General features: G+C 39.4%; 1 protein-coding gene across 1 annotated transcript in view; it reads left to right on the forward strand.

The window, feature by feature from the left end:
* The first annotated feature begins 1,689 nt into the window (after positions 1-1,689).
* The window catches only part of LOC119525123 (olfactomedin-4-like), a 160,595-nt gene continuing 135,040 nt past the window's right edge, over positions 1,690-27,244 (forward strand). Inside the window, exons 1-2 of the mRNA XM_037823735.1 lie at positions 1,690-1,748; positions 5,708-5,813. The gene's annotated coding sequence lies outside the window, so the exon portion shown is untranslated. The remainder of the gene's footprint in view (positions 1,749-5,707; positions 5,814-27,244) is intronic.

Here is a 27,244-nt window from a genome sequence, read left to right on the forward strand (position 1 = left end):
TGCAGTCATTGTTCACATTGTCCAAAAACTTAAGATTTACTGATTTATGCAGTCATGTTTTAACCTGTGAATTTCCTTCTGTTGATATAAATGACTTTAAACTTTCCGTATCAACCACATTCATACCCAATTCAGCACTGCTGATTATACTCAAAATAATGTGCTCTCATCGCCTCTATGCATTTCCAAACAATTAAATTTAACCTAGTTAAAAACTGTACATTTTAGCAACTGCTCTTCATTTTCTAGCCTTATTCTATCTCTTGCCAATGTATATTCTAGATTCTGTGTCCATGAGTTTGCATAGTATAATTAGTTCGTATTAGTGAGATCATACAATATTTGTCCTTTCGTGTCTGACTTATTTCACTTGAAATAATGCCTTCAAGCTTAATCCATGTTGTCACAAGCTTCAGGATTTCATTCCTTCTCAGTGCTGAATAATATTCCACCATATGTATATATCACATTTTGTTTATCCATCAGCTGATGGACACTTGAATTGTTTCCATCTTTGGGAATTGCAAATAGTGCTGCTGTCATCATCAGTGTGCAGATGTCTGTTCACGTCCCGGCTTTCAGTTCTTCTGGGTGTATACTGAGTAGCGAGATTGCCAGATCATAGGGCAACTCTATACTTAGCTTTCTGAGGACCCACCAACCATCATCCACAGCAGCTGTACCATTGTACATTCCCACCAACAGTGGATTAAGTGTTCCTACTTCTCCATATCCTCTCCAACATTTGTAGTTTCCTGTTTGTTTAATCGTGGCCATTTTACTAGGTCTGAAATGATATCTCATTGTGTTTTTTTTTAATTAAATTCAGTTTTATTGAAATATATTCACATACCATATAGTCATCCATGGTGTGCAGTCAGCTGTTCAGAGTACCACCCTATAGTTATGCATTCATCACCACAATCTATTTCTGAACATTTTCCTTACATCAGAAAGAATCAGGATAAGAATAAAAAATAAAAATAAAAAAGGACACCCAAATCATTCCCCTCATCCCACCCTGTTTTTCATTTAGGTTTTGTCCCCATTTTTCTACTCATCCTTCCAAACACTAGATAAAGGGAGTGTGATCCACAAGTTTTCACAATCACACTGTCACTCCTTGTGATCTACATTGTTATACAGTTGTCTACAGGAGTCCAGACTATTGGGTTAGAGTTTGATAGTTTCAGGTACTTACTTCTAGCTATTCCAATACATTAAATCCTAAAAAGGGTTATCTATATAGTGTGTAATGATGTCTTCCAGAGTAACAATGTCCACCAGAGCATGGTGCATAATGATGTCCACTCGGCACACTTCCGGCCCAGTTTAATGCTTTTTAAAACATTTAAAAATTCATTTATTGATTTCTTTCTCCAATTGCCTATTTCCCTTTTTTTTCTTGTTTGTTTTCTGTGTGTGTTGGCCCCAACTCTAGTGCAGCCCCCCTTGACTCTCGTGAAACCCCTGAGACCTGGGACCAGGGTTTTGATGTGGGCAGTTCAAAGGTGGAGTGTTTTATTTACTGACTTAGAGTAGATTGGAGAAACAGGTTTTTGGGAAACTGAGATGAATTCTTTTTTCAGCTAAGTGTGAGATGCTTGCTACAACAACCAAATGGTAGTGTGTTGTAAAATATCCCTAGATAATGTTATGTATTACTATACCTTCTCTGATTGGCTCTAGGATGTGACCTTCTGCTTGAATTATCTCAAGAGCTTTAGAAATATGAGTGCACACCTGAGGTAAGGTGAAAGAGGTTTTTATAATAAGGTTATATCTTGTATTCTTCAGTTTTTTCCTAATACCTCTGTGCTAGAATATTACTATCTATGCAATGTTTCCTGTGGGAAACTGAATGTACATGATAAATTCAGGCCACTCATTAATCCAGATATTTCAGAGCCCTACTAAATTGCTGCCTTAAAAAAGAGAGGGGAGAACCTAAGATGGCGGCTAGGTGAGACAGGGCAAAAAAAATGCCTCTGTGAAAAATACTAAATAAAAACCAGATAGTGACCCAGAACACCACTTCCAGAGTAGCAGCATCCAGACAAGGTCTGCTAAATCCACAGGGAACGGGCATTGGGTGAAACAGGAGTCTGCATTCTGAAACGAATGAGTGAGTCAGCTGAGAATCCCTCGGCCACGCTGCGGTGTGGGGAAATTGTGGGTTGGTGTTTGGAGATGGACTAGTACTTTAAAAGAAAAATAAGCCTGGGAGCAGCTACAGATATGACAGGAGTGGGCTGGGCTAACGCCTCGGTGTCTGGCATGGAGGATACCCCTTCCTACACCCACTGCTGATTGTCTCGGGCCCAGGGGAGCAAACAGAAGCCAAAGGAGAAAAAAAAAAAAAAACATGACTTGCAGACATCTCCCTGGTAGGTGGGGGCACTCCTGCCCGAGGCCGGACCCACAGCACAGAGACGTGCCGAGAAACCCAGAATGACAGGGAGTCTTTCACACAGCACCGCTCACATGCCACAATATCGGTCATGGACAGTGGCCTTTAATAACACATGGGGATTGTCCCATGCTGGGAGGGGGGAGAGCTGTGTAGGAAAGGGGGAATTTAATGCATCCCATTCAACCATCTTGAAGTAGGTGCTGGGAATGCTCCGGCAACAGCCCGGCGTCCCAGGCTTCCGTGGAGGCCAGTGTGCACTTGTGACATGGCATGGGCCCACCCTCCCTCAGCAGAGGTGCCTGGAAGTGCACAGCAGAAAAGGGGGAACCACTCAGAAATCCAGGGAAACTTACACCAATACCAAGGACTTTTGGGGTCAGCAGCAGAGGACAGCCTTAAATCTCTGGGGACAACCTGGGGGTTTGATTATTAGAAGCTGCCCCTTCCCCCTACCTGCTCAGACACACACCCCTCATTCAGGGTGGACAGCACCGACATCACGCTCAAATTAAGTGCACAAATTGGACACCACAAGAATCAGATCCCCACACACCACAAAGTTGAGGAGAACTGACTTGAGGGGAATAGGTGAGTCATGGATTCCGTCTGCTGGTTAGTTAGAGAAAGTGTACGCCACGAAGCTGCAGTTCTGACAAATTAAAAATCAAGTAAAGCAATGCCAAGAGGCCAAAAACAACAGAAAATCTTAAAGCATAATGATAAAACCAGACAATATGGAGAACCCGAACCCAAACACCGAAATCAAAAGATCAGAAGGCACATAGTACTTGGCACAATTAATCAAAGAACTTCAGATAGGCAATGAGAGCATGGCACGGGATATAAAGGGCATGAAGAAGAAAATGGCACAGGATATAAAAGACATAAAGAAGACCCAAGAAGAGCATAAAGAAGATACTGCTAGAGTAAATAAAAAATAGAAGATCTTATAGAAATTAAAGAAACTGTAGGCCAAATTAAAAAGACTCTGGATACTCATAATACAAGACTAGAGGAAGCTGAACAACAACTCAGCCTCCTTGAGGACCACAGATTGGAAAATTAAAGAACAAAAGAAGAATGGGGAAAAAATAAAAAAAAAATAGAAATGGATCTCAGGGATATGATAGATAAAATAAAACATCCAAATTTAAGACTCTGGTATCCCAGAAGGGGAAGAGAAGGGTAAAGTTCTAGAAAGAGTATTCAAATAAATTGTTGGGGAAAACTTCCCAAACCTTCTACTCAATATATATACACAAAGCATAAATGCCCAGTGAACTCCAAATAGAATAAATCCAAATAAATCCACTCCAAGACATATTCTGATCAGACTGTCAAGTACTGAAGAGATGGAGCAAGTTCTGAAAGCAGCAAGAGAAAAGCAATTCACATACAAAGGGAACAAGACTAAGTAGTGACTACTGAGCAGCCACCAGGGAGGTGAGAAGGCAGTGGCATGACATATTTAAAATTCTGAGAGAGAAAAATTTCCAACCAAGAATACTTTATCCAGCAAAACTCTCCTTCAGATTTGAGGGAGAGCTTAAATTTTTCACAAACAATGCTGAGAGATTTTGCTAATAAAAGTCCTGCCCTACTTCAGATACTAAAGGGAGCTCTACTGACAAAGAAACAAAGAAAGGAGAGAGAGATACAAAGAATTTAAACAGACATATATAGAATATTACATCCCAGGTCACCGGGACACACATTCTTCTCTAGTGATCATGGGTCTTTCTCCAGAATGGACCGTATACTGGTACAAAAAAAACAAGCCTCAATAAAATTTAAAAAAAATGAATGAATTTGTTCAAAAGCACATTCGCTGACCACAATGGAATAGAAATAGAAGTCAATAACCATCAGAGACTTGGAGAATTGACAAACATCTGGAGGATAAAAATGAGGGGGAGCTGAAAACATTCCCAGATAATCAAAGTTGAGGGACTTCATCATCAGTAATCCGTCCTATAAGAAATGCTAAAGGGAGTTGAGCAGGCTGAAAGGAAGGGACACTAAACAATTGACTGAAACTACATGAAGAAATAAGGATTTCCAGTAAAGATCACATGGTAAATATAAATACCAATATTACTGTATTGTTGATTTATAACTCCACTATTTAGTTCCTACAGGATCTAAAATACATGAACTGTAATGATAAATCAGTGGTTTTGGACTCAATGTAAAATATGCAATTTTTGACAAGAACTACATAAAGGTGGGGGAATGATGGAGTATAGGAACATAGTTTATGTGTCATATGAAAGTTAAGTTGGTATCAAAGAAAAACAAGATTGTTATAGATTTAAGATGTTAAATTTAAGCCCCATGGTAAACACAAAGAAAGTATCAGAGAATATGAACATAGAGATGAAAAGTAGAGTAGGGGTTCCGAGAATGGGGGAAGGGGCAATGGGGAGTTAAGAAATGAGAGAGGATTTGTGCTTGGGGTGAAGGGAAACTTCTAGAAATTGATGGTGGGAAGGTGATAGCATTGCAATATTCTAAATGTGATTAATCCCACTAATGGAATGCTAGGGAGGGGGTGGAATGGGAAGATTTAGGCTATATATGTTTCCACAATGGAAAAAAAAAAGTCTAAACAGATGACAATTAAATGCCAAGGATGATCCTGGATGGGATCTGAGGATGGAGGAGAAGAGGCTCAAAAGGATACAGATGGGACACGAGAATAAAAAATGAAATATAAAATGTAAGCTTTATATCAATGTTGAATTTCTTGAACTTCTTAGCTGCATTTAATGAGATTGCATAAAAGAATGTTCTTGTCCACAGAAAAGGTATATGTGAATTATATTGTTTGTTCAGAGATATGTGCAGCTTGCTCTCATATGTTCAGAGGACAGAGCAATAGATGATTAATGATAGATAGGGAGGGAGAGAGGGAGGGAAAGAAAGAGATGGTGGTGTGACAGGATCTTAAAGGTGATGGATCGGGTTATCAGGAGAGGGGGGTCAGGGTATGATGGAGTTCTATGTATGGGGTTTGTCCTGTTTTTGCAACTATTCCTGTAAGATTGAATTTATTTCAAAATGAAATTTATTAATTTAAAAAAAAAAGGAGGATGGCATTCTATCACCCAGTCTTTTGAAAGGTATAATTGAGTAACTAAGAGTACCAGAAAGATGAAAGCAAAGTAAAGCTGTGAGTTTTTTTTTTTTTACCATGCTCTGGGGCAAAAATGGGCTGATATATAGTTTTTACCCTAAGATTTCCATTAATGAATTAAAGTAGTTCATTCAATGGAAATGTGTATTTTTGTTTAGGAGTTTACATGGGGTTGTGACGGAGGTGCCAAGGAGCCCCAAGGATTGCTGACCAGGCAGAACATACCAACCCTGAGAGGAAGCAAGACATCAAGCCTCTGAAACCGTGAGCCAGTAAATTGCTGTTGTTAAGCCAAAAAACAAAAAACAAAAACAAAAAAAACAAACAAAAAAAAAACCAGTTACATGGGGTTAGTTTGTTTCCTTCTCTGCCCTTTCATTTAGGGCTTTATTTTGTGAGGTAATTGCATGCAACTGGATGGGGGGTGTTATCTGAATTCATTACATGCCAGTAGGTGAGATTATAGGTGAATTTTGCCCAACACATTTAAGGATACAGCTCACTGAGATCCCATTCTATCAGTTATCTATCACCATGTAACAAATTATCCTAAAATTGGGAAGCCTGAAATAATATTTATTATCTCACGCAGTTTTGAAGGTCAGGAATCTGGAGTGGCTTAGCTTGGGCATTTCTGGGTCAGGGTCTCTCTTGAGACTATGGACAAGAATTTGGCTGGGTTTGTACTCTCTGAGACTTGCCTAGTTGGATGATCTGCTTTAGGCTCACTCACTTGGCTTTTGACCAGAGGCCTCATTTCCTTACCCTTTGAACCTCTCCCTGGAGCAGTTCCTGTCATGTTCCCCCCAAGAGAATGTGTTCCAAGAGAGCAATCTTGCAACCAAGATGACCAAAACCAGAGAGTCTTTCCATAAGCTAATTTTTGAATTGACATAACATTATTTCTGCCATATGTGATTGGTCCCACAGCCCAACCTTGGTACAGTGGGGGAGAGGACTACACACGGTATGAACACCAGGAAATGGGATTCATTGGTGGTGGGGGGCATATTGGGGACTGGCTACCACAGCCATTTATTCGCTGTTCTAAACTTTCTCCATAAAATCTCAGGCATAGTCTCATTACTTTTGGTGAATTATTTGGTTTCCAGCTAAGGTGAAACCCTCTGCCTCCACACTAAATCCAACTACTCTTGTTCATTCAAGGATATCATTCTAGGAAGTCTCCTCTTTGTCCTGCATTATTAAGTGTTCTGTCTCTCTGGATAATCTCATGAGCAAACATATTAATTCTCATATCGTCTCTCAATAAATGTCCCTCTTTGCATGGCACATCCTTGCCTTATTTTATTTTATTTTTTTCTGGTTCTTACAGAAAAATTTCTCAGTTGTCTGTGTTTGTGGCCTCCAATTCTTTTCTCATTCTCCTTGAAAATCACACTTGTCAAGGTCAACAACAAATTCCCTATTGGTTTATTTCATGGTCCTTTTTTTTTTTTTTTTTCACCTTTCTCATTTTTATTATTCATTTTTTTTAATTTTATTTTTTAATCATTTTATTGAGATATATTCACATACCACGCAGTCATACAAAACAAATCGTACTTTCGATTGTTTACAGTACCATTACATAGTTGTACATTCATCACCTAAATCAATCCCTGACACCTTCATTAGCACACACACAAAAATAACAAGAATAATAATTAGAGTGAAAAAGAGCAATTGAAGTAAAAAAGAACACTGGGTACCTTTGTCTGTTTGTTTCCTTCCCCTATTTTTCTACTCATCCATCCATAAACTAGACAAAGTGGAGTGTGGTCCTTATGGCTTTCCCAATCCCATTGTCACCCCTCATAAGCTACATTTTTATACATCTGTCTTCGAGATTCATGGGTTCTGGGTTGTAGTTTGATAGTTTCAGGTATCCACCACCAGCTACCCCAATTCTTTAGAACCTAAAAAGGGTTGTCTAAAGTGTGCGTAAGAGTGCCCACCAGAGTGACCTCTCAGCTCGTTTTGGAATCTCTCTGCCATTGAAGCTTATTTCATTTCCTTTCACATCCCCCTTTTGGTCAAGAAGATGTTCTCCGTCCCACGATGCCGGGTCTACATTCCTCCCCGGGAGTCATATTCCACGTTACCAGGGAGATTCACTCCCCTGGGTGTCTGATCCCACGTAGGGGGGAGGGCAGTGATTTCACCTTTCAGGTTGGCTTAGCCAGAGAGAAAGGGCCACATCTGAGCACCAAAGAGGCATTCAGGAGGAGACTCTTAAGCACAAATATAGGGATTTGTCTTAGGCACAAATACAGGGATTTGGATTCCAGGATGCCTCCTATCTCAGCAGCTCTGAGTTCCTTCTTGATCTCCTCTTCTGTTTCCTTCTCATCTCCCTGGCATTTAATGGCTGGCATGTTCCAGGGCTCTTTTTTCTCAATCTAACTCTTCCCCTAGGTGATGTCATCCAGTCTTGTGTTCTAAGTAATGCTACATTTATTTAAAATAATGTATTTCAAATAATATATATATGTATTATTTATATGAGACTCCTGAATATATGTACCTAGCCAAGACCTCTGCCTAATCTCTGGTCTCATAGATGTACCTGCTAAGCATCATCTTTTGTGTGTCATCCTCCTTTCACATCCGAAATCCAATCAATCAATAAATTTTGTGGGTTACAGCTACAAGATTTTGACTCAGAATCTTACTTCTTCTTAGTACAACCATTTCTTTACACTGTTTCATAGCTCCAATATCTATTTTTGTATTATTCTAGTATCTTTATTACTTGTCTTCCTGCTTTCACCATTGCTCTCTACATTATGTTCTTCACACAGCAGCCAGTGTAAAGCTTTTCACATGAAAGTCAGATCATATCCTCCATCAGAGTCACCCTCCCACTAGACTCTAGAGAAGAATTTGTTCCTTACCTCTTCAAGCCTCTGGAAATCTTCCTCTCTTTTATAAGTACATTTTGGGCCACCTGTAAAACCCAGTATAGTACCCCATCTCAAGATCCTTTACTTAATCACACTCACAAAGACCATTTTTCCAAATAGGTAAAGTTTACAGGTTTAAGGAACTTGGGGGAACATTATTCATCCTACTATATTCCCCATTCCTTCTTTCCCCCAGCCCATGACAGCCACTAGTTCACTTTCAATCTCTGTGCTGTACATATGCCTATTCTGGACATTTCATATAAATGGAATCACATGATATGTAGTGTTTTATGACTAGCTTCTTTCACTTAGCATAACATTTTCAAGGTTCATCCACTGTACTAGCACACATCTCATTCCTTACTATGGCTGGATAATATTCCATTGTATGGATAATACTTCATTTTTTTCTCCATTCACCAATCAGTGGACATTTTGGGTGTTTCCACTTTTTGGCTATTATGAAGCATACTTCTGCAAATATTTGCCAAAAGAGTGGCTGGGGGATGACTGCTGGGGTTGTGACTTATTTAGCCAGACCACTGTTCCTTGTTGTTGTTTAATGTAGTTTTATTGAGATATATTCACATACCATAGAATCACCCAAATTTTATAATCAATTATTTACAGTATCATCACATAGTTGTGCATTCATCACAATTTTTGAACATTTCAGAACTCCAAAAAATAAGAATAAGAATAAAAATAAAAGTAAACAAGAATACTCAAAACATTTCATACTCCCCCCCAATTATTCATTTACATTTTGTCCCCCTTTATTCTGCTCAGTTATGCATACACTGGATAAAGGGAGTGTGAGCCACAATTTTTCCCTATCACACAGTCACTATAACTATATATGCCTATATAGTTATGTGATTGTCTTCAGAAATCAAGGATATTGGAATGCAGTTCAACAGTTTCAGGTATTTCCTTCTAGCTATTCTAGTAAACTAGAAACTAAAAAAGGGATATCTATATAATGTATAAGAATAACCTCCAGAATGGGATGGGAGAAAAAAATGGAAAAGAAAGCCCCTTTTCAGAGCCTGTCACCAGCCCCCCACTTGCACTGGTCGACTGGTGTTGGTACCTGGTTCTCTGTGTCTCTTTTCTTGGGACATGTCCATTTTCCAGTATTCTGAGTTCAGCCATCTCTAAAAGCCTCTGTTTTTATTTATTTTTTTGTCCGCCCCAGAAAAAGTTTCTGTGAGCACTTCAGGGTACTTTCCTGCTTGCTCAGGGTGTATCTGTGCTTGTGGCTTGTATTCAGTGATCCAGATTTGTTAACAAAAACCATGATTGGAGCTTTGTTGAGTTACTTTTTCTCACTCCAGGTGGCCTGCTTCTTTTTCCCACAGTGAAGTTTCCACTCAGCCTGCCATACTGGTTGGGGAGGGGTGCCAGCTCTGCAGTTCGGGGAGTTTTACTTACAGTTCTGTGCTGTGATCTCAGCCGTTCCACCCATTCCGGGCAGGGGTACGACAGTGTCCAATCAGGGATGTCCCCACTTGTTCCACACTATTTACTAGTTGTTCCTGGCTATTTATTAGTGGCTCTAGAGGACTAACTAAATTCCACACCCTTCTATGCCACCACCTTGCCCTCCCTTGTGATCTGTTTCTTAGTTGGTTTTTGTATATGGTGTGAGGTTAGGGTCACCTTCATACTTTTGCATTTGGATATCTAGTTTCCCAGCACCATCTGTTGAAGACTGATCTTTCCCTGTCAAGTAGACTTGGCACCATTTTGAAAAGGGGTGCCATAGAGGAGAGTGTCTGTTTCTGAAATTTCAATTTGATTCTATTGGTCTATATATCTTTCCTTGTGCCAAGACTACACTGTTTTAACTACTGTGGTTTTGCAGTAAGTTTTAAAATCAGGAAGTGTGGGTCTTCCTACTTTCTTTTACTTTTTCAAGACAATTTTGGCTGTTTGGAGCCTCTTTCCCTTCCACATAAATTTGACGAGTAGCTTTTTTATTTCTTGAAAGAAAGCTGTTAGAAATTGGTATTATATTGAATCTGTAAACTGCTTTGGGTGGAATTGACATTGTAAGAATATTTAGTTTTCAAATCCTGGAATGTGGAATGTCATTCCACTTATTTAGGTCTTCTTTGATTCCTTTCAGCAATATTTTATAGTTTTCCATGTAGAAGACCTTTACATCCTTGGCTAAATTTATTCCTAGATATTTCACTCTTTTCATTGCTATTAATGAATATCTTTTTAATGCAAGAAGAACCTTCTATTATAATTAGCCCAGATTCTCAAGTTGTTAAAAAATCTTTAATACAATGAGGAACATCATCTATTTCTCTGGTCATTTAGATTAGTAGTTTTGTGGCTTTGCACTATTTCTTTGAAGAAAACAAATCAACATTGATCACCATGCTTTTTGCTCAGACATTTGGGGCACAGAGTGTGTTATGTATGGCCCACACTTAAATCATGGAGGGAGAGCTTTGACTTTTAATTATGCTTATTTTTTTCATGATTTCTTCACATTTCTTTTTTTGGTAAAAAGGTTTTGAAAAAGTGACTTTTTCCTGCTTTATTGTCCATATTGTTTCATCTGTACAGATGAATTGTTCATATTTTAAGTCTTTTAATACTTTTTCCAGGTTGTTGACATTACCTAGAGTGTCAAAAACCTACAGTAGATAAACTTGCAGAAAATAAAAAAGCTTTGTAGAAAAATGCCCCTCCTCACATAGAAAAGAAATACAAGCAAAATGTTATGATGTCCAAGGAATATGGAATAAACTGAAGCTAGAGGTTTTCAAAGATATGCATCTGCTTGAAGAAATTATCCCCAAGCTCAGAACATTTCAGGGACATCCAGATGCCATTGGGGGTTCAAGTGTATTACTGTATATAAAGTTGTAATAATGTATAAAACTCCCAGTTACAACAGTTACTTGAGTTTTTTGCATACTTTTTTAAATCATATTTTTTATTGTGGAATATAACATATATACATAGAAGTGATAACTTTCCAAATGCAATTCATCAAGTAGGTAGTAAATTTCAAAAGAATGTTATGGTTTATAGTTCCATTGTTTTAGGTATTTCCTTATTGTGAAATATAACATATGCAAAATGTAGTAACTTTAAAAGTATGGCTTAACAAGTAGATATATAGGAAATTTCAAAAAATATTTTGAGTTTCACTACCATATATATATATATAGAGAGAGAGAGAGAGAGAAGTGATAACATACAAATTACAATTTAACAAGTAGCTATAGAGCACATTTCAAAGAAGGCTATGGGTTACATTCCTACCATTTCAGTTCTTTCCTTCTAGCAATTCTAAAACCCTAACTACTAGGAAAAAGAAAATTATATAGAGATTCAGTATTCATAATCCTTTGTTAAGTTTCATCTTGTCTGTTGCTACCCCTTCCTCTGATACTTTCCTGATCTTCAGGGATGTCTAAGCAATGACCACCATAACTTTTTCATGTTGAGAAGTGGTGTTGACATTATGGGAAAAGGGGGCACATGTGATTGATGTTCTTGAAGAGAGTATTGGCTCTGGGTTTTGGGACTTAGCTAGCATAGGAATTCTCTGGAGGATTTTTTTTTGAAGAATAACCTTAGTGAGTGAATCTTTTATAGAGTTTCAGATAGGGATCCAGGTATTCTTTAGGGTTCTTGGAAATACTGTTGACATGGGCTTACCATTCTATGGCCATTTGGAATATCCAGCTGAAGCTTGCATAGGAATAACCTACATGAGAGCCTCTTGACTCTATTTGGAATCTCTTAGCCACACAAATCTTACTTTTTTGCCTTTCTTTTATGCTTTTGGTAAAAAAGGCATTCTCAACTCCCCGACGCCAGTGTCAGGCTCATTCCTGGAATCCATCTCCCACATTGCTAGGGAGACTCATTCACCTGGGGGGGGGGCATGTCCCACATCGAGTGGAGTGTGATGAATTTATTTTCAGAGTTGGGATTAGTGAGGGAAAGTTCACATTTGAGCAACAGAAGAGGTTCTCTGGAGGTGACACCTGGGCATAATCATAGGTGGTCTTATCCTCCACTTTACCAACATAAGTTTCCGAAGAGCAAGCCTCATGATCAAGGGTTTGACTTATAAAGTAGGGGGTTCCTAAGTTTACATAGTATATGTATGTCTACAATAATCCATCCATAGCTCACATTATCATCTGAGTTGTACAATCCTGATCACTCTCCATTTTAAACAATTCTCATGACCCATAACACCCCATAACTCATTTCAGCCCTTAATTGTTTGTCCCTAGTATTTGTGTGGTACTAGTAAGTTATTCCTATTAATTATAGTCCCTAGTTTGTGACAGGTAGATTTTTCCCATATACCATCCTGTTTTGAACTCTCTGTACTAGTGTCATACATTAGAAGTATATCATGTGAGCATCTATCTATATTTATAGTGCTTATCTGTGGGATATATGCCTTTAAACAGCCCATTTCAATCCTATTCATTTTCAAGAATGGGATACTTGTAATCCCATTAGCAAACAGTCATCACCCCCTCCATTCCCATACCTTTGAATTCACCCTGATTAACATATCTGAACATGTTAGATTATCATTCCCCCTCCACAAGCTTCTATTTCTAGGTCCCCAATATTCTACATTATAAGGCATTGATTTTACATTGTTCAGGGAGTTCATAGTAGTGGTAACATATAATATATCTCCCTTTATGTCTGACTTATTTCTCTCAGCATTATAGCTTCAAGGTTCATCCATTTTTCCATAAGTTTCAGGACTTTGTTCATTCTTACTGCTGTATAGTATTCCATCGTGTGTGTGTGTGTGTGTGTGTGTGTGTGTGTGTGTGTGTGTATGTATATATATATACACACACACTGCATTTTGTTTATCTACTCATTTGTTGAAGGATACTTAGATTGTTTCCATCTCCTGGCATTTGTGAACAGTGCCACTGTTAATGTTGGTGTACAAATTTCTGTTTGTGTCACAGCTTTTTTAAACTCTGGACATATACCAAGAATTGAAATTGCCAGATTGTAGGGTAATTCAATATCCAGGTTTCTGAGACGCTGCCAATATATCTTCCACAGAAGCTGTCCCATTATACATTCCCATCACCAATGTATAAGCATTCCAATTTCTCCACATCCCCTCCAGCATTTATTGTTTCCTGTTTGTTTAATGGCAGCCATCCTTACTGGTGTGAGATGGGACCTCATTGTGGTTTTGATTTGCATTTCCTAATAGCTAGAGAAGATGAACATTTTTCATGTATTTTTTAGCAATTTGTATTTCTTCTTTGGGAAAATGCCTTTTCCTACCTTGTACACATTTTATAATGGTGCTCTTTGTACTATTGTTTTTGAGTTGTAGGATTTCTTTATATATGCAGGATATCAGTGTCTTATCAGTTATATGGTTTCCAAATACTTTCTTTGATTGAATTGGCTGCTTTTTCACTTATTTGTGGCTCAGATGCTTTTGATTTTGAAGAGTTCCCATTTATTTTTTTCTTTTCTGGCTTGGGCTTTGGGTGTAAAGTCAAAGAAGCTACCTCCTATTACTAGGTCTTTAGGATGTTTCTGTATATTCTAAGAGTTTTATTGTGTTGTTTCTTATATTGAGGTCTTTGATCCACTTTGAGTTGATTTTTGTATAGGGTGTGAGCTAGGGGTCATTTTATTCATTTTGAAATGGGTGTCCAGTTCTCCCAGGCCTATTTGTGGAAAATAACCGTTCTTTTCAAGTTCAGTGGATTTGGGTGCCTTATCAAAAATCAGCCAACCAAAAATTCGATTCCATTCGTCAATATCTCTATCTTTGTGCCAATGCCATGCTGTTTTGACCACTGTGGCTTTACAGTAGTCTTGATAGTCTGGAAGTGTAAGTTCTCCCAATTTGTTCTTCTATTTTTAGGAATTTTTGGCAATTCAAGCCCCTTTCCCTTGCAAATAAGTTTGAGGACTAGCTTTTCCATGTCTGCAAAGTAGGTTGTTAGAATTTTGATTGGAATTGCATTGAATTTGTAGATTAATTTGGGTAGAATTGATGACTTAATTGACATTTAGCCTTCCTACCTATGATCATGGAATATCTTTCTACTTATTTAGGTCCGGTTTTTTTCCTTTACTGAAGTTTTCTAATTTCCTGTGTAGATGTCTTTTACATCCTTGGATAAGTTTATTCCTAGGTACTTGATTTTTTTTAGTTGCTATTGTGAACAGAATTTTTTTTTTTTTATTTTACCTCTTCAGTTAGGTTATTACTAATGTATAGGAACATAACTGATTTATGTGCATTAATCTTATATCCCACCACTCTGCTGTATTTGTTTATTAGCTCAAATAGCTTTGTCATCAGTTTCTCAGGATTTTCCTAATATAAGATCCTATTATCTGCAAATAATGACGGTTTTATTTCTTAGTTTCCAGTTTGGGTACATTTTATTTCTTTGTCTTGGTGAATTGCTCTGAGTGGAACTTCTAGCACAATGTTGAGTAATAGCAGTGTGCCTCAACATGATTAGTTATTCTCACAATGTGCTACCATCATCTCTGTCCATTTCCAAATGTTTAAGTTCACCTTAGTTGAACATTCTGCTCATAATAAGCAACCACTCCTCATTCTTTGGTTTCATTCTATATCCTGTATCTCAGTTGAAGTGTAAGTTTGTTCCTTTCACTGGGTCATAACATCATTTTTCTTAGTGTAGGTTGTAGTTTTCTGTTGTCTAGGCATCTGGTTTCCTTGGTTACTCCAGTTAGGTTTTCCCAGACCAGAATAGACTCAGATCTAGTAGGAGGCAATAGTATCACGTCTCCCTGAGTGTGTCTTAGATTGATACAACCTGCGAGGCCTCAAATCACTGTGCTTTTCTTCCCAGCATGTAGTGCCTGTCAGCCTGTCACTCCGGACTGGTGTAAGGAGGTATGGTGGGTGGCTGTTTAACCCCAGGCTCTGGGGTCTTGTTATGAATGGAAGGTGGGTAATAGAGCTTGGCACCACCTCTTTTCTCTTAGAGAAGATACACCCCCTAGGGATAGGTCATTAGTATTTGAATGATGTCTGACTCTGCTATCTCAGCCCTTATCTGGGTCTGAGCCCTGGGAATTGAAAAATGGCTGAGATTTTCTCCACTGGGCTGAATAAGGGACATAAGGCCCCCTTCAGGGTTAGTCTGTGGGCCCCATCACTTTCACCCATTGACCAGAGACAGCACCGAGTCCTGTGGGCTTCCCCTCCCTCCCAGAGAGGTCCGCTGGCTCTCCAAGGTCAGTCATCCCCAAAAGTCTCTGTCTGCTTGTTAATTAAAACCCCAGTTGGAGCTCAGCTGAACTATATTCATTTGCTCAGAGAGTGCTGCTCTCTAGCACAGCAAGGCTTTGCAGTTTGCTGTCTGGGATGAGGCTTGCAGGCTTTGCAGTTAGCAGTGGAGCGAGGGGGCTCCCAGCTTGGATCCACAGTTTTTACTTGCAGATATTGTGCTGGGGTTTCGGGCATTGCTCCCAATTCCTGTTGGTGTATTGTGAGTACATGGTCACATTTGTCTCCCTGCAGTTATTCTAGATTATTTACTAGTTGTTCCTGATTGTTTATTAGTTATTCCAGGGAGACTGAATTCCTTCCATCCTCTCTATGCTGCCATCTTCTTCTCTAGCATATTTTTAATTTGATGCACATTTTCTTTTAATTCCGTAAGATGTGCTAATTTTATTTATTCTTTCAGGTTTTTTTCATGCTCTTCTAGATTGATTTTGGTGTCCTTTATGTCTTTAGCCATCTCATTGAAGTTGTTTGGAGATTTGTATGTATTTCTTTGATTAATTGCTTGAAATTTTGTGTCTCTTCCGGCTTTTTAATTTGTTCACTTCATTTGTCTATATGTTCTAGATTCTTCAAGTGCTTTATGATTTTTTTGTTGGCTTTGGGCCATTTGCTCATCTTGATAAGGTTATTTTGGGAAATGCAGGATTATTTGACCATTTATATATAATTTGGCATGGCTACAGCTTGCTGCATTGCAGTTTCCCTAGCCTACCAGAACTTTGCACTCTTGAGCTGCCTTTTATTTTCAAGGCAGCCATCCCTGAACTTCTCCTTTGCACTGGGCTGGGTGGCCATCCAATCAGTGCCCTAGTTCTCTGTGTGCACTGGGAACTGCCTACCCTTGTACCATGATGTGTCCCCTGTGCAGTTTGACAGGGAGTCCACTCACGGGCACCCTCCAACTCAAACATGTCCTGCTCCCTTCGTGTCATGTGCCCGTGCACCTGTGGTGTGTGTTAGGGGTTCCTGATGCTTCCATATGGTGCCCTTACTTATCCCTGCTTCTTGGCTCTGCACACCCTGGAATTCTATTGGGGACAGTAAATCCTACCTCTCAGGATGCCTCATGGAAGCTCCCAGCCATATGGCTATGGAGGATCCGCTCCCCAGCTAACTACCAAGGTGGGTGCAGGGAGTGGAGAGCCGCTGCTTACTCCCTTGCCCAGTGGCTGTCTTGATGCTGCCAGCCCCAGAAGGTGCTCCTAAGCAAACAAATGTACCCTGTCCCTCAAGGTGCCTTGTCTCCATGTTTTTGTTCATGTCCCCATCATGTACTGTAGGGGTCCCTTTGTAGTCAGTCACACCCTGAAACTGCAGTCCCTAGCATCCTTGGGACCTTCTGTAATTTCTTTCATGGAGGAGAAACCTACACCACCTTACCTACTCCACCATCTTCCCAGAAGTCTTTTGACATTCTTTTTTGTTGTTGTTGTTGTTGTTGTTGAATTATTTTTGTATTTTATTGCATCAAGTATTCTTTTTTTTTAATTAAATTCAGTTTTATTGAAATACATTCACACACCATACAATCATCCATGATATACAATCCACTGTCCACAGTATGATTACATAGTTATGCGTTGATCACCGCAATCTATCTCTGAACATTTTCCTTACATCAGAAAGAACCAGAAAAAGAATAAAAAATAAAAGTGAAAAAAACACCCAAATCATCCCCCCTTTCCACCCCATTTGTCCTTTAGTTTTTATCCCCATTCCTCCACTCATCCATACACTAGATAAAGTGGGTGTGATCCACAAGGTCTTCACAATCACACTGTCACCCCTTATAATCTGCATTATTATATAATTGTCTTCAGGAGTCCAGACGGCTGGCTTGGAGTTTGGTAGTTTCAGGTATTTACTTCTAGCTATTGCAATACATTAAAGCCTAAGAGGTGTTATCTATATAGTGCATAAGAATGTCCACCAGAGTGACCTCTCGACTCCATTTGGAATCTCTCAGCCACTGAAACCATTTTGTCTCATTTTGCATCCCCCTTTTGGTCAAGAAGATACTCTTGGTCCCACGATTCCTGGTCCACATTCATCCCCGGGAGTCATACTCTGCGTTGCCAGGGAGATTTACACCCCTGGGAGTCGGGTCCCACGTAGTGGGGAGGGCAGCGAGTTCACCTGTCGAGATGGCTCAGTTAGAGAGAGGGCCACATCTGAGCAACAAAGAGGTACTCAGGGGGAGACTCTTAGGCACCATTATGTACGACTTTAGACTCTCCTTTGTGGTAATGAGCTTCATAAGGGCAAGTCCCATGCTCGAGGGCTCAGCACATCAAACCGCCAGTCCCCAATGTTTGTGACAACATACGCTAGGGGATCAGCATCTCAAAGTTTAGAGGTAGGCCTTACAATTCAGGGATAGAGTTAACTGCTGTAAGAGCTTACAATCTAGGGACTATTACAATTATTGTGGTTTTGACATTCTTTTTATACTCATATTTATTTTGTGCTTAAGAAGGGATTTATAACTTGCCTACCAAAGGTACACTTTTTTTTTTTTTTTTTTTTTTTTTGAATTGTGTGTTTAATTTTATTATGGTAGCATACATATAACACATAGTTTCCCATATTAACCATTTTAAGTGTACAATTCAGTGGTATTAATTGCACTCACAATGTTGTGCTACCTTTGCCACCATCCATTACCAAAACTTTTCCAGAGCCCCAATCAGAAACTCTGTGTCTGTTAAGCAATAACTCCCCATTCCCCGTCCCTGCTGCCCTCGAAAACCACTAATCTACTTTCTGTCTCTATGAATTTGCTATTCCAGATATTCCACATCAGTGGAATCTCACAATATTTGTCCTTTTGTGTCTGATTTTTTTCACTCAGCATGTTTTCAAGGTTCATCCATGTTATGGCACGTATCAGAATAAGTATATCTTTTTGTACAATTTTGATTTGTGGAAGTATGTTAATGTTCTACATTTGTAAAAAATCAAGTCAACAAAGATGGGAAGAAAAAAAGGTAAAGCTGAAAGCAAACAAAACCCAACTGTATTTCTTTTTTTTTTTTTTTTTTTGGTTTAAATCTCTTACCATGTATGCATATAATTTTTTTTTTTAATCATCATTTTATTGAGATATATTCACATACCACGCAGTCATACAAAACAAATTGTACTTTCGATTGTTTACAGTACCATTACATAGTTGTACATTCATCACCTAAATCAATCCCTGACACCTTCATTAGCACACACACAAAAATAACAAGAATAATAATTAGAGTGAAAAAGAGCAATTGAAGTAAAAAAGAACACTAGGTACCTTTGTCTGTTTGTTTGCTTCCCCTACTTTTCTACACATCGATCCATAAACTAGACAAAGTGGAGTTTGGTCCTTATGGCATTCCCAATCCCACTGTCACCCCTCATAAGCTACATTTTTATACAACTGTCTTCGAGATTCATGGGTTCTGGGTTGTAGTTTAATAGTTTCAGGTATCCACCACCAGCTACCCCAATTCTTTAGAACCTAAAAAAGGTTGTCTAAAGTGTGCGTAAGAGTGCCCACCAGAGTGATCTCTCGGCTCGTTTTGGAATCTCTCTGCCACTGAAGCTTATTTCATTTCCTTTCACATCCCCCTTTTGGTCAAGAAGATGTTCTCCATCCCACGATGCCGGGTCTACATTCCTCCCCGGGAGTCATATTCCACGTTGCCAGGGAGATTCACTTCCCTGGGTGTCTGATCCCACGTAGGGGGGAGGGCAGTGATTTCACCTTTCAAGTTGGCTTAGCCAAAGAGAGAGGGCCACATCTGAGCAACAAAGAGGCATTCAGGAGGAGACTCTTAGGCACAAATACAGGGAGGCCTAGCCTCTCCTTTGCAGCAACCGTCTTCCCAAGGGTAAAACTTATGGTAGAGGGCTCAACCCATCAAACCACCAGTCCCCTATGTCTGTGGTCATGTTAGCAACCATGGAGGTGGGGTAGGCGAATACCCCTGCATTCTCCACAGGCTCCTCAAGGGGGCACTACATCGTTTTTTTTTGTTTTTTTTTTTTTTTTCCTTGTTTGTCTTTTTTCTTTTTTTTTTTTTTTTTTAACTTTCCCTTCTTTTTTCAAATCAACTGTATGAAAAAAAAGTTAAAAAGAAAACAAACATACAATGAAAGAACATTTCAAAGAGACCATAGCAAGGGAGTAAGAAAAAGACAACTAACCTAAGATAACTGCTTAACTTCCAACATGTTCCTACTTTACCCCAAGAAAGTTACATACTATAGCAACATTTCAGTGAACTTGTTCCTACTACATCCATCAGAAATTAACAGACCATAGTCACCTCTGGGCATCCCCAGAACGTCAAACAGCTTATCTGTTCTTCTTGGATTATTGTTCCCCCTTCCTTAATTGCTCTCTACTGCTAGTTCCCCTACATTCTACATTATAAACCATTTGTTTTACATTTTTCAAAGTTCACATTAGTGGTAGCATATAATATTTCTCTTTTTGTGCCTGGCTTATTTCGCTCAGCATTATGTCTTCAAGGTTCATCCATGTTGTCATATGTTTCACCAGATCATTCCTTCTTACTGCCGCGTAGTATTCCATCGTGTGTATATACCACATTTTATTTATCCACTCATCTGTTGATGGACATTTGGGTTGTTTCCATCTCTTGGCAATTGTGAATAATGCTGCTATGAACATTGGCGTGCAGATATCTGTTCGTGTCACTGCTTTCCGATCTTCCGGGTATATCCCGAGAAGTGCAATCGCTGGATCGAATGGTAGCTCTATCTCTAGTTTTCTAAGGAACTGCCAGACTGACTTCCAGAGTGGCTGAACCATTATACAGTCCCACCAACAATGAATAAGAGTTCCAATTTCTCCACATCCCCTCCAGCATTTGTAGTTTCCTGTTTGTTTAATGGCAGCCATTCTAACCGGTGTTAGATGGTATCTCATTGTGGTCTTAATTTGCATCTCTCTAATAGCTAGTGAAGCTGAACATTTTTTCATGTGTTTCTTGGCCATTTGTATTTCCTCTTCAGAGAACTGTCTTTTCATATCTTTTGCCCATTTTATAATTGGGCTGTCTGTACTATTGTCATTGAGTTGTAGGATTTCTTTGTATATGCAAGATATCAGTCTTTTGTCAGATACATGGTTTCCAAAAATTTTTTCCCATTGAGTTGGCTGCCTCTTTACCTTTTTGAGAAATTCCTTTGAGGTGCAGAAACTTCTAAGCTTGAGGAGTTCCCATTTATCTATTTTCTCTTTTGTTGCTTGTGCTTTGGGTGTAAAGTCTAGGAAGTGGCCTCCTAATACAAGGTCTTGAAGATGTTTTCCTACATTATCTTCTAGGAGTTTAATGGTACTTTCTTTTATATTGAGATCTTTGGTCCATTTTGAGTTAATTTTTGTGTAGGGGGTGAGGTAGGGGTCCTCTTTCATTCTTTTGGATATGGATATCCAACTCTCCCAGCCCCATTTGTTGAAAAGACCATTATGGCTCAGTTCGGTGACTTTGGGGGCCTTATCAAAGATCAGTCGGCCATAAATCTGAGGGTCTATCTCTGAATTCTCAATTCGATTCCATTGATCTATATGTCTATCTTTGTGCCAGTACCATGCTGTTTTGGCAACTGTGGCTTTATAATAAGCTTCAAAGTCAGGGAGTGTAAGTCCTCCCACTTCGTTTTTCTTTTTTAAAGTGTCTTTAGCAATTCGAGGCATCTTCCCTTTCCAAATAAATTTGATAACTAGCTTTTCCAAGTCTGCAAAGTAGGTTGTTGGAATTTTGATTGGGATTGCATTGAATCTGTAGATGAGTTTGGGTAGAATTGACATCTTAATGACATTTAGCCTTCCTATCCATGAACATGGAATATTTTTCCATCTTTTAAGGTCCCCTTCTATTTCTTTTAGTAGAGTTATGTAGTTTTCTTTGTATAGGTCTTTTACATCTTTGGTTAAGTTTATTCCTAGGTACTTGATTTTTTTAGTTGCTATTGAAAATGGTATCTTTTTCTTGAGTGTCTCTTCAGTTTGTTCATTTCTAGCATATAGAAACATTACTGACTTATGTGCATTAATCTTGTATCCCGCTACTTTGCTAAATTTGTTTATTAGCTCTAGTAGGTGTATCGTTGATTTCTCAGGGTTTTCTAGATATAAGATCATATCATCTGCAAACAATGACAGTTTTACTTCTTCTTTTCCAATTTGGATGCCTTTTATTTCTTTGTCTTGCCGGATTGCCCTGGCTAGCACTTCCAGCACAATGTTGAATAACAGTGGTGACAGCGGGCATCCTTGTCTTGTTCCTGATCTTAGAGGGAAGGCTTTCAGTCTCTCACCATTGAGTACTATGCTGGCTGTGGGTTTTTCATATATGCTCTTTATCATGTTGAGGAAGTTTCCTTCAATTCCTACCTTTTGAAGTGTTTTTATCAAAAACGGATGTTGGATTTTGTCAAATGCTTTTTCAGCATCTATTGAGATGATCAATTGATTTTTCCCTTTCGAGTTTTTAATGTGTTGTAATACATTGATTGTTTTTCTTATGTTGAACCATCCTTGCATGCCTGGAATGAACCCCACTTGGTCATGGTGTATGATTTTTTTAATGTGTCTTTGGATTCGATTTGCAAGTATTTTGTTGAGGATTTTTGCATCTATATTCATTAGGGAGATTGGCCGGTAGTTTTCCTTTTTGGTAGCATCTTTGCCTGGTTTTGGTATTAGATTGATGTTAGCTTCATAAAATGAATTAGGTAGTGTTCCATTTTTTTCAATGTTTTGAAAGAGTTTGAGTAAGATTGGTGTCAGTTCTTTCTGGAAAGTTTGGTAGAATTCCCCTGTGAAGCCGTCTGGCCCTGGGCATTTATTTGTGGGAAGATTTTTGATGACTGATTGGATCTCTTTGCTTGTGATGGGTTGGTTGAGGTCCTCTATTTCTTCTCTGGTCAGTCTAGGTTGTTCATATGTTTCCAGGAAATTGTCCATTTCTTCTACATTATCCAGTTTGTTGCCATACAGTTGTTCATAATATCCTCTTATAATTTTTTTAATTTCTTCAGGATCTGCAGTTATGTCACCTTTTTCATTCATTATTTTGTTTATATGGGTCTTCTGTCTTTTTGATTTTGTCAGTCTAGCTAGGGGCTTGTCAATCTTGTTGATCTTCTCAAAGAACCAACTTTTGGTGATATTTATCCTTTCTATTGTTTTTTTGTTCTCTATGTCATTTATTTCTGCTTTAATCCTTGTTATTTCTTTTCTTGTACTTGGTTTAGGATTGGTTTGCTGTTCATTTTCTAGCTTCTTCAGTTGATCCATTAGTTCTTTGATTTTGGCTCTTTCTTCTTTTTTAATATATGCGTTTAGTGCTATAAATTTCCCCCTTAGCACTGCTTTTGCTGCATCCCATAGGTTTTGGTATGTTGTGTTCTCATTTTCATTCGTCTCTATATATTTGGCAATTTCTCTTGCTATTTCTTCTTTAACCCACTGATTGTTTAGGAGTGTGTTGTTTAACCTCCAGGTATTTGTGAATTTTCTAAGTCTCTGATGGTTATTGACTTCTAATTGTATTCCATTGTGGTCAGAGAATGTGCTTTGAATAATTTCAATCTTTCTAAATTTATTGAGGCTTGTTTTATGTCCCAGCATATGATCTATTCTGGAGAAAGTTCCGTGAGCACTAGAAAAGTATGTGTATCCTGTTGATTTGGGATGTAATGTCCTGTAGATGTCTGTTAAATCTAATTCATTTATCAGATTGTTTAGGTTTTCAATTTCCTTATTGGTCTTCTGTCTGGTTGATCTATCTATAGGAGAGAGTGATGTGTTGAAGTCTCCCACAATTATTGTGGAAACATCAATTGCTTCCTTTAGTTTTGCCAATGTTTCTCTCATGTATTTTGTGGCACCTTGATTGGGTGCATAGACATTTACGATTGTTATTTCTTCTTGCTGAATTGCCCCTTTTATTAGTATGTAGTGGCCTTCTTTGTCTCTCAAAACATCCCTGCATTTGAAGTCTATTTTATCTGAGATTAATATTGCTACACCTGCTTTCTTTTGGCTGTAGCTTGCATGAAATATTTTTTTCCATCCTTTCACTTTCAGTTTCTTTGTGTCCCTGTGTCTAAGATGAGTCTCTTGTATGCAACATATTGATGGTTCATTTTTTTTGATCCATTCTGCGAATCTATATCTTTTAATTGGGGAGTTTAATCCATTTACATTCAACGTTAAAACCGTGAAGGCATTTCTTGAATCGGCCATCTTATCCTTTGGATTATGTTTGCCATATTTTTCCCTCTCTCTATTAATATCCTTTATTGTACCCATACCGAATCTCTTTAGTACTGAACCTTTCTCCAAGTCTCTCTGTCCTGTCTTTGTTTCTCTGTCTGTAGGGCTCCCTTTAGTATCTCCAGTAGGGCAGGTCTCTTGTTAGCAAATTCTCTCAGCATTTCTTTGTCTGTGAAAAATTTAAGCTCTCCCTCAAATTTGAAGGAGAGCTTTGCTGGATAAAGTATTCTTGGCTGGAAATTCCTCTCACTCAGAATTTTAAATATATCGTGCCACTGCCTTCTCGCCTCCATGGTGGCTGCTGAGTAGTCACTACTTAGTCTTATGCTGTTTCCTTTGTATGTGGTGAATTGCTTTTCTCTTGCTGCTTTCAGAACTTGCTCCTTCTCTTCTATGTTTGACAGTGTGATCAGTATATGTCTCGGAGTGGGTTTTTTTTGGATTTATTCTATTTGGAGTTAGCTGAGCATTTATGATTTGTGTATTTATGTTGTTTAGAAGATTTGGGAAGTTTTCCCCAACAATTTCTTTGAATACTCTTCCTAGACCTTTACCCTTTTCTTCCCCTTCTGGGACACCAATGAGTCTTATATTCGGACGTTTCATATTATCTATCATATCCCTGAGGTCCATTTCGAGTTTTTCAATTTTTTTCCCCATTCTTTCTTTTATGTTTTCATTTTCCATTCTGTCATCTTCCAGGTCACTGATTCGTTGTTCAACTTCCTCTAGTCTTGTACTATGAGTGTCCAGAATCTTTTTAATTTGGTCAACAGTTTCTTTAATTTCCATAAGATCATCCATTTTTTTTATTTAGTCTTGCAATGTCTTCTTTATGCTCTTCTAGGGTCTTCTTGATTTCCTTCATATCCCGTACTAGGGTCTCATTGTTCATCTTTAGTTCTTTGAGTAGCTGCTCTAGGTGTGTCTCTTCTGGTCTTTTGATTTGGGTGCTTGGGCTTGGGTTATCCATATCGTCTGGTTTTTTCATATGCTTTATAATTTTCTGTTGTTTTTGGCCTCGTGGCATTTGCTGACCTTGATAGGGTTCTTTTAGGGTTTGTAGACCAGTTGAAGTCCTTATCTCTAATTTATCAGATCTACAGCTTCGTGGAGTACACTTTCTCTAACTAACCAGCAGGTGGCGTCCACGAGCCACCTGTTCTCCACAAGCCAGATCTCCCCTGCTTAGCCTTTTTGGTGAGTGGGGGAGTGAGTCTTGTGGGGCCCAATTGGTGTCCCAAGCTTGCGTGTGTAGTTGGTGTTGCCTGCCCTGTATGTGGGGCGTGTTTCTGGGCAGTCGGGGAGGGGGGGTGGCCCTAACAATCAAATCTCCCTGATGATCCTAGAGTTTTAAAGCTACTGCAATAGTCTAATCCTTCAGTTCAGTCCTGCCACAGTTTGTCTCTGCCACTGACCCACAAGTCTTTGGTATTGGCGTATGGCTCCTGAGACTTGCAAGTGGGCCCCTCTTCCAGGCTGTGCACCCCGGGTCCTCTGTTGAGGGATGACTGTGCTATGTCGCAGGTGAGTGCCGTCCCCCCAGGGCAGTTCTGGGCTGCTGGGCTGTGTTGGGAGGCTCCCAGTCTGCTCAAATGATGGCTGAATGGGGCTCTGTTAATTCACACTGCTCCCCCTTCCCAGCTCTGGGACATTCAGCTGAGGTTGCAGGGAAGGCTAATGTCCACGCCCAGTTTTGTGGTGTGTGCCTGTTATTTGAAGCACTTCCGTCACACTGGGTTGTCTGGGGCAGCTCTGGGCTATGGGGCTGGCGATGGGCAGGAGTGTTTCCTGTCCACCAGGATGGTGGCTGTGAGCGGACACCCCCCTTTTCTTGGGAAGTTGTGTTGTTTAGTGAATTTTCTCAGCCACTGGATTATTGCCTTTTGTCTCAGAGCTCTCTTAGTTCTGCTCTTGACTTGACGTGCCCAAATTTCAATTCTTTGAAGCTTTCTGTATTGAGCTTCTTAGAGTAATTGTTTTAGAAAAAGCAAAAAGGATTTAAAAAAAAAAAAAAACAAAAAAAAAAAACGGCCCTCCTCAGAGATCTAATGGGTTATTGAAATGCTAATAGACAAAGCAACCAGGGCCATTAAGGAAAAGTGCCCAGGGCAGAGAGATCAGCCTTGCTTCGGGATTTGCATATGCGCCTCAAGGCCTGATCTCCGCCCTTCCCCTTTCTGTGTTCACCAGAACTCCAAAAATCCTCTGCTTTTATTTTGGAGTTTTTCGTGTTGTTTTTTTTCTATGCCTGTCTCCTCTCTGCTGGGCTGGCTGCTCTCAGAGTCTCTGGTGTCTGGCCTCAGTCTATCTATGGTTGGAGTTTGAATCAGTAGAATGAGTTTCCGGTAAGAGCAGCCACTGCAATTCTCCCTTCTCCTTCCTGGAGCTGACAGCCCCTCCTCCCCCGGGACTGAGCCTGGCAGGGAGGGGCGCGGGTCCCCTGGCCGCAAAAACTTACAGATTTCGCTGATCTCAGCAGTTCCACGTTTTCATGAGTGTTGTATGAAGTATGCCCAAAGACAGATTGCTCTGTGGTGTCCAGTCCACGCAGTTCCTGGCTTTTTACCTACTTTCCTGGAGGAGTAACTAAAACATACAGCTCACCAGTCTGCCATCTTGCCCCGCCTCCCCAAAGGTACACTTTTAATGTGCTGGGGAGCACATTTATTCCATTATGTCTTTCAGAAAAGTCTTCTTTTTAGAGGTAAACTGACTTTGACAATACAAGAAAATTACTTAAAGATGGTCAGAATAGTGTTTCTGGGATGGGAATCCTGTCATAACTTTGTGGCAGGAACTTCATCCACATTATCAAAGTAGCCGAGTCAGGAGCATGGAGCCAAGCCTTTGAACTTGTTTCTGTTAAGGTTGTAGACATTTAGGGTTGAAAATGTGAATGAGGCCAGGGACAAATAGGGCCAGATTGAGAAAGCAAGTAGTTCAAAGGGCATGGAAATTCAGAAGCAGGATGCTTTGCTCTATCTGAAAATGGCAACAAGTGAAGAATGATAAAGTCCAACAGGAAAGGATAAATGGAGGGCTGATAAGGAGAACGTGGCAAAAGTGGATGTCAGGTCACAGGATTGTAACCATTTTCTGGGAGGAAGATGAGGAACAGAGGTTCCCAGTCAGCCTCTGAAAGGAGAGGTCTGGATGAAGAAGCAAGCACTGCTCT

The sequence above is a fragment of the Choloepus didactylus genome (assembly GCF_015220235.1).
Source record: "Choloepus didactylus isolate mChoDid1 chromosome 23 unlocalized genomic scaffold, mChoDid1.pri SUPER_23_unloc8, whole genome shotgun sequence".
Taxonomy (NCBI): domain Eukaryota; kingdom Metazoa; phylum Chordata; class Mammalia; order Pilosa; family Megalonychidae; genus Choloepus; species Choloepus didactylus.